General features: G+C 40.6%; 1 protein-coding gene and 1 long non-coding RNA gene across 2 annotated transcripts in view; both read left to right on the top strand.

Moving 5' to 3' along the window:
- The window catches only part of LOC108358163 (uncharacterized), a 14653-nt gene extending 8221 nt beyond the window's left edge, over nucleotides 1-6432 (top strand). Inside the window, exons 3-4 of the long non-coding RNA XR_001846722.1 lie at nucleotides 2966-2973; nucleotides 6423-6432. This is a non-coding gene — a long non-coding RNA (uncharacterized LOC108358163). The remainder of the gene's footprint in view (nucleotides 1-2965; nucleotides 2974-6422) is intronic.
- Nucleotides 1-7828, top strand: part of LOC108358158 (paraplegin-like) — a 275868-nt gene that overhangs the window by 180418 nt on the left and 87622 nt on the right. The gene's annotated exons all lie outside the window — the stretch shown is intronic.

The following is a 7828-nucleotide window of genomic DNA, read 5'->3' on the forward strand; positions in this document are numbered from 1 at the left end:
CTAACGTGATTTTATGCATGTTAAATACGATCAGCTCGATATTGCCGTTGATGCAATAAACTGGGGATCAGTGCATAAAATGATATCTAGTGATGAACAGATCAGCTTTCTGCAAGTCAACATAAATACTACCTTCGATCACTACGTCTTCTTCTTCTTTATTGGCGCTGTAACCCTAAGCGATTTTGGCCGAGTCCAAAACAGCACGCCAGTCATTTCTCTTCTGTGCTAACTGACGCCAATTGGAAATGCCAAGTGAAGCCAGGTCCTTCTACACCTGGTCTTTCCAACGCGGAGGAGGACTTCCTCTTCCTCTGTTACCAGCATCGCGGCCCGCGTTGAATATTTTCAGAGCAGGAGCGTTTCTGTCCATTCGAACGACATGGCCAATCCAGCGGAGCCGCTGAATTTTAATTCGCTGCACTATGGCTATATCGTTGTAAAGCTCATACAGCTCATCGTTAAATCGTCTGCGATATTCGCCATCACCAACGCGAAAAGGTCCGTAAATCTTTCGCAGAATCTTTCTCTCGAAAACTCCAAGAGCCGCCTCATCAGATGCTTTCATTGTCCATGCTTCCGCGCAATACACCAACACAGGCATGATGAGTGACTTATAGAGTGTGATCTTTGTACGACGAGAGAGGACTTTACTTCTCAATTGCCTACTCAGCCCAAAGTAGCAGTTGTTGGCAAGAGTGATTCTCCGTTGGATTTCAAGGCTGACATTATTAGTGGTGTTAATGCTGGTTCCCAAATAAACGAAGTCGTCTACTTTTTCAAACTTGTAACTGTCAACAGTGACGTGGGGGCCAAGACGCGTATGCTCTGACTGTTTGTGTGATGACAGGAGATACTTCGTTTTGTCCTCGTTTACCACCAGCCCCATTCGTTTTGCTTCTCTATCCAATCCCGAGAAGGCAGAACAGACGTAGCCCTTGTTTTTACCGATAATATCGATGTCGTCGGCATACGCCAGCAATTGTACGCTCTTGTAAAGTATTGGACCTGAGCGGTTCAGTTCTGCGGCTTTTTTTTTTTTAATTTTTATTGAATAAATTTTATGTCCTATTTGACCTTCAAAGGACCTCGAAGCTGACATTATGGAGGTTAACGGACCGCGGATTCGGATTCAGCGAATGTAAAACCTTATGTATATGAATTTTCAGGTTTATTCAATGAATTTTTCCCTACTTGACCTTCAACTGACCACGATCCTGACGTGGTGGAGATTAATGGACTTCGGATTCGCATTCAGCGTGTCGAATAACATAGGGATATATAGGTTTGGTTTAATATGCAAAAGTTTTTTTTTTGTGTAAACCTGTGTTATAGTTAAAAATAGGTTGCAAAGTACTAGGCGATGGAGTAAAGAATTCGTAAAATTGGAGTAAAATTTTTAAAGGAATATGGTGGGCCGCGGAGAAATTGGTGAATCACATACCCTCAGCTGATAATTTAAGTTATCACTTAAATTCAACAATTTTTATCACTTAAATAAATTAGGACTAATACGGACTACGAAGACAAAAAAAAATTTACGTTCAGATATTGACGAGTTAAATTTTGTGTGTAGGGGTTGATGCGATCTGGCTGATCGAGTATATAGCCCTCTGTTCTTTAAATAAGAAGGTTCGTTTGTGGCAAGAATTTTGTGAAGCATCGTAAGACACTTCAATTTTAACAGGTTATCAAAAGACATTGAGCTCACTTTTAAGGCATAGTGTGTAATGTGATCATGACGTTTTATACCGTATATGTATCTTGTGATGTTTTACAGCATATTAAGTCTTTTATTACAAAAACAACATATAAGCCTTAGCCAGGAGTAGTTTAATTCTCTCCGGGACAAAGTATAGAGTTCGATTAAAGATGATGCCTAGGTTTTTTGTAGAGTCTACATAATAGATTACGGAATTATTCAATACTACTTTATCGTACCGGTCAAGAGGAAAGTATTTCTTATAGATGGCAATACACTGAGATTTACTTGGGTTGAGCTCACAGCAATTTCTTTCAGCCCATTCATTTACATGACTTAAGTCGTTGTTTAGATTTTGAATGCATATATTAATTGAGGCGAACGGGCAACTTAGAAAGAACTGGACGTCGTCAGCATAAACATGTATATCACAATGTTTTAATACTTTGGGGAGGTCGTTGATGTACAGGACGAATAATAAAGGACCAAGCACCGACCCTTGAGGAACACCTTTAACCACATGCAAAAACACTATCTAACTCCTTGAGATCGGTCCGATTGATACGACTTGACCAGACTTAGCGCTGAGGGTGTAAAATTAAACAAGTGTTTTAATTTTAGATGGAAAAAATTGTGATCAACACTGTCAAAAGCTTTAGAGTGATCAAGAAGAGTAAGAAAAGTTACGTGGTTTTTGTCCATGTTCAGCCTGATACCATCTGTGACATTCAAAAGTGCAGTAATGCAACTTCTGTTTGACCTAAAGCCGGATTGGTATTCATTAAGCAGAGAATTTTTCCTCAGGAAAGAGTTCATTTGACGATGCATTATATGCTCTAGAACCTTGGATAGGTAAGGCAGAATCGCAATCGGCCTAAAGTCCCCGTTGGGTTTTTGAAAAGGCAAAATCTTGGCTCTTTTCCAGCTGGTAGGCAAGACAGCTGTGGTTATGATGGTATTTATAGCGTGAGTAATGTAAGGTAAGATTTTAGAAAGTATATATTTAAGAAATTTAGGGTGAATACCCTAGAAAGCTCTGGAAATAAATATTTTTTCAACGAGTGTGCCACCGCTCGCAAAAAATCCATCCGCACCTCTCCCCCTAACGATAATTGGGAAGATTCAGCCGCAGCCAAGAGTACATGGTCGTCTAATTCGCCTATTCTCTCACAACTATCTCCTAATGCTAAAACACTGTCTGATAATCAAGTCAGTCAAAGTTCTTCACCAATGATATGTAATGACATTGATGAAGAGAATAAGCAACTAACGTTATTCAATATACTAAGTGAAATTGCGGCTCTAAAATCCGAACAAGTGCGTTCCACTGAACTGATGAATGCCCTACATACCGACAAGCAGCTCTTAATAGCAAAAAGTGACTTTCTGCATGCAGAGTTGGTAGCTTTGCATAAACAGCCAGCGGACGAGTTTGTTAAGACTCTCGCTTTACTTCGCACTCGCAGAACTTCGTCGTACTGCGCATTGCTGTAGTTGTGTGAACAAAAACGATAAAGCTAATAAGCCAACCATTTCATCTGACGTTATAAATGCTGATATAAAGAGTGCCTCTACGGCTGATGGCGCTTATCGTCCTCCCTTATTTCCATCTTCTTCGTCTCTGGGCGTTCGTTCGTTTCCCACTGATGCTAGTGTTACAGCGTCGGCGTCGACGCCAACTAACCGGCGGTTCCACAGGGTGGTGTCCTTTCCCCGCTACTGTTTAACTTTTACATTTCAAAGCTCCCTACAAGCTACTGTTTAACTTTTACATTTCAAAGCTCCCTCAACCACCAGAGGGAGTCTAGATTGTCTCTTACGCCGACGATTGCTCGATCATGGCGACTGGGGATGGAATTGATGACAAGTGTTCGAAAGTAAACGGATATCTCTCCGATCTTTCTCGCTTCTTCACTGGAAAGTATCTAGCCCTTTCCCCTACGAAATCCTCTGCGACCCTGTTCACAACCTGGACGAAGGAGGTCAGGCTACCGCTGGGGATTCACGTCGATGACACACCAATTCCGACGGTGAATAACCCCAAAATACTCGGAGTAACATTCGACAGCCTGCTCTCCTTCTCTGCGCACTCAACCGCTATTGTCAATAAAGTACAGAGCCGCAACAAGGTCCTCAAGTCGCTAGCCGGCAGTACTTGGGGCAAAGACAAAGAAACGTTGCTGGCAACATACAAGGCAATAGGCCGGCCGGTTTTGAACTACGCAGCGCCAGTGTGGTCGCCAGGGACTAGTAGGACGCAGTGGACGAAGCTACAGACTGTACAGAACACCGCACTCAGGACAGCGACAGGATGCCTCTTGATGTCGCCTGAACACCACCTGCACGGCGAGGCGCAAATGCTCCCTGTAAAGGAGCACAATATAATGCTCTGCAAGCAGTTCCTGATCGGGAGCCACAGAAGTGGCCACCCAAGCAGACAGCTGCTTGCAGAGGAGCCCTCGCCTAGGCACATCAGGAGACATCTATATGAACTGACGGACGAAGTCCAGAGGTTCATCAAGCAACCTCTGGACCCGTCAGCTTACCGACTGGTCCTGAACGGCATTCACAGGGAGTCAGTCTCGAGTTATGTAGACTCTAGACCTGTAAATGCCGTTCTAGGTATACCGCCACCGGACATAGACGAGACGGAGCTTCATATGCCTCGGGAGACACGAACGACAATAGCCCAACTCCGCTCTGGCTACTGCAGCAGGTTAAACTCCTACCTGAGTAGATTAAATGAGTATGTGCCAAATGAGTGTCCGGCATGCGGAGAGACCCCACATGACTCGACACATCTCTTCGCATATCCGGAAAACCCGACAACCCTAACGGCTTTGTCCTTGTGGACCGACCCGAGAGAAGCTGCACGCTTCCTAGGCCTGCCGTTTGTGGAACTTGACGACAACGACTGAGATATCAACCTATCTGGGCGGGGTTGTTGTAGCCGCTACAACAACAACAACAACACCAACTAACGTCACTGCTACCGGTGAAATGTGTATATCATACGCTTCTGTTGCCGCGCGAATGGGTGGAGATCAGCAAACAATAAACAAAACAAATAAAGTGCAGCAGCGTCGTGAAGTTGTCGATGCATCGACGTCTGGTGAAAGTAGAACATCTACGTTAGGGAGTGGCGAAATTTCTTCGCTTGCTAATCCTTCTACCCCCATATCTAATGCTACTGATTCGATACAATCAATGTCTCTCGCTCGTAACAGTGAAAGGCGTAAAACTGCTGCCAAGGCCGGTAATAAGAGAGGTGAAATGTGTGTCGTTGGATCTAGTTTTAATGCTGAGCTTAATACGGCTGTTGTATCAAAGTGGCTTCATTTATCATCTTTTAAGCCTTCTGTCAGCTCTGTTGATATTATTGAATATGTATGTTGGAAAACACTCCGGAATCGAAAATAATCTTTTACCATGTTTTAAACTTATTAAAAAGGATGCGCCAACTGACTCTTTAAAACGTGTCAAATTTAAGCTTGGGGTACCGGAAAACTCGTTTGATAATTTGCTATTGCCGGAAGTTCGGCCCGCTAACGTCACCGTGCGTTCTTTTCTTTTTTTTCAAAGGAAAGTAAGTCCGTCAACTCAAACATAGCGGCAGAAAAATCTTCGCATAAATTAAAAATATATTTTCACAATGTATCTGGTATGAGGACCAAAGCAGGGGTAGTTCGTCGATTAAGCTCTCACCTAGATTATGACGTTTTTGTAATTATCGAAAGTTGGTTAAATAATAATTTCTTCGATTCCGAGTTCTTCGATGCAAACCTATACAGTGTTTTTCGGAAAGATAGAGACGAAATTAAAACTGTGTTGCTGAGGCGACGGGGTGTTAATTTCTGTACAGCGGAAATTCAGCTCATTTTTAGTTCATCTACGTAATTCTGATTCCCTCCTCGATAACCTTTTCGTCACTGTGCGGGGCTCTTTCGGAAAACTGTTCGTGTGTGCGTCGTACATCCCGCCCAACAGTAACGATGAGATTTATAAATGTCACATTGATAATTTATACTACGTTCAAATTGACGAGCTAAACATGTTAAATGGGCTTGAACCAGTTAAATGAACAAAACATGTTCATAAACATGTTAAATGGCATGCAATTGTTGTTGGAAAATTGAACCAGTTAAATCACTTAACTCGTTTGAAAACCAGTTCAGCGCAGAGTTGTATCAGAAAGCTTTCGGCTCCGACCAATCAGAAAGACGCAAAAGCTTTCATTTGACACGCCAACGTTCAAAAAATTTATATTCTGAAAAATATTAAAAATTATCAAAAAATATCAAAATTGTATGCATGTCTGCCCGCCAAAAAAGAGGCCAAGGCGGTAATTAGTTATTTTCCAAGAGGTCTCATCGAACGCAGAGATAAATAGTGCATACGAACTAAACATTTTGAAGCCTCTAAGTTATCCGTATGCGGTAATATCATGAAGCAGACATTCGCTTAAAACAAATTGAACCACACAAAATCTTGATTTTGAATATTTTTTTTTGAATTTTTATTGGTAATCAAACAACCATCAAAGTTAACTCCAAATGTTCAATGTGGACGTTTGTGTTTTCCAAAAAGCTCTTTTTCATTTAACAATTTAAATGGGGCCAATTTGAACGTAATATTAGTTTATCTAAGCTCTGAAGTTAAGAATCACCATATGTTTGTCCTAGGACAAGTAACTTAAGTAGTTCATCAGTGTTAATGCCAGTCAATGTGTGTAATGCCAATGAACTTTATGTTACTGATAGTCTCTTAAGTATTGGCCTATCCCAAATGAACCATTATTTTAATGATTTTAATCGACTTTAGACCTAATTTATTTAAGTGATAAAAATGGTTGAATTTAAGTGATAACTTAAATTATTAGCTGGGGGTATGTGATTCCCCAATTTCTCCGCGGAATGCCCACCATATTCCTTTAGAAATTATACTCAAATTTTACGAATTCTTTACTCCATCGCCTAGTACTTTGCAACCTATTTTCAACTATAATTTATGCAACTTTAATAAGCTTAATTCACTATTGCTAAGAATCGATTGGAACGCGCTCTTCACTAAAATGGATACCACCAACGCCTTCACCACATTTAAATCTCGTGTATTTGATCTTTGCGTGGATCTCATCCTCTCTAGGAAACCCTATAAATTACCATGGTACACAAAAGGGCTGAAACGTCTGAAAAATCTAAGAGCAAATTCTTCAAAAAAATCAAAAAATCCGGGCACACTTTGTACCTTGAACGTTATCACCATTACCGTAAGAGTTTCACCGCCCTCAATAAGCGTCTATATGATAGGTACATTAAAAATTATGAATCCAACATCAAAAATAACACAAAAGCTTTTTGTAGTTATATATAAAATCTAAAAAATCAAGTTCTGGCATTCCTTCCTCCGTCTTCTATGCGATAAGCATGTGACCACTCTTGTTGATGCGGCTAATCTTTTTGATGAGTTTTTTGTGTGCCAATTTTGTATCCGATGCTGAGCTACCTTTCAATGATTGTTTCTTTTCCGACTCGTCACTGTCTTTCGTTCGCTTTTTGTAATCAATGAAGACGTTAGAAGAGGCATCAAATCGCTAAAATCCTCCAAACAAATGGACGCGGATGGACTTTCGGCGATTTTCAAAAAGTGCTCCTCCCTGATTGAGCCGCTAACGCGTATTTTCAATAAGTCTTTAACATCCGGCGTTTTTATAGATGACTGGAAAAGAACATCTACAGCATCGGTCATATCTATAGCACGCCATTTCCAAGTGATATTGTGTGCCCCTTATGTTTATTTACTTATTTTTGAGAATTTTCAATTAAAATACAGTTCTTTCTCTAACAAACCCCATATAAACCCAAGTTTAACAATTTGTAGAAAACTTCAAAAAAGTGCAACAAATTTTCACCTAAATTTCAAACTTTTTTCTCAGAATTGTTTGAATTTTTCTGAATACACAGTTTTATAGCCCAATCAATTTTAGTCTGATAATGTGCAAGTTTCAAGTGACTGAAAGTTACCGTTGATTTTTTAGAATTTTTTCTCCAAAGGTGTTGCGGTTTTCATCCATATACAAATAAATTGAGTTTATTCATTATATGGAAGCCAATGCGACAAAAAAAA

This window comes from Rhagoletis zephyria, unplaced genomic scaffold, assembly GCF_001687245.7.
Source record: "Rhagoletis zephyria isolate East Lansing unplaced genomic scaffold, Rhagoletis_zephyria_1.1 Rzeph_scaffold_00217, whole genome shotgun sequence".
Classification (NCBI taxonomy): Eukaryota; Metazoa; Arthropoda; class Insecta; order Diptera; family Tephritidae; genus Rhagoletis; species Rhagoletis zephyria.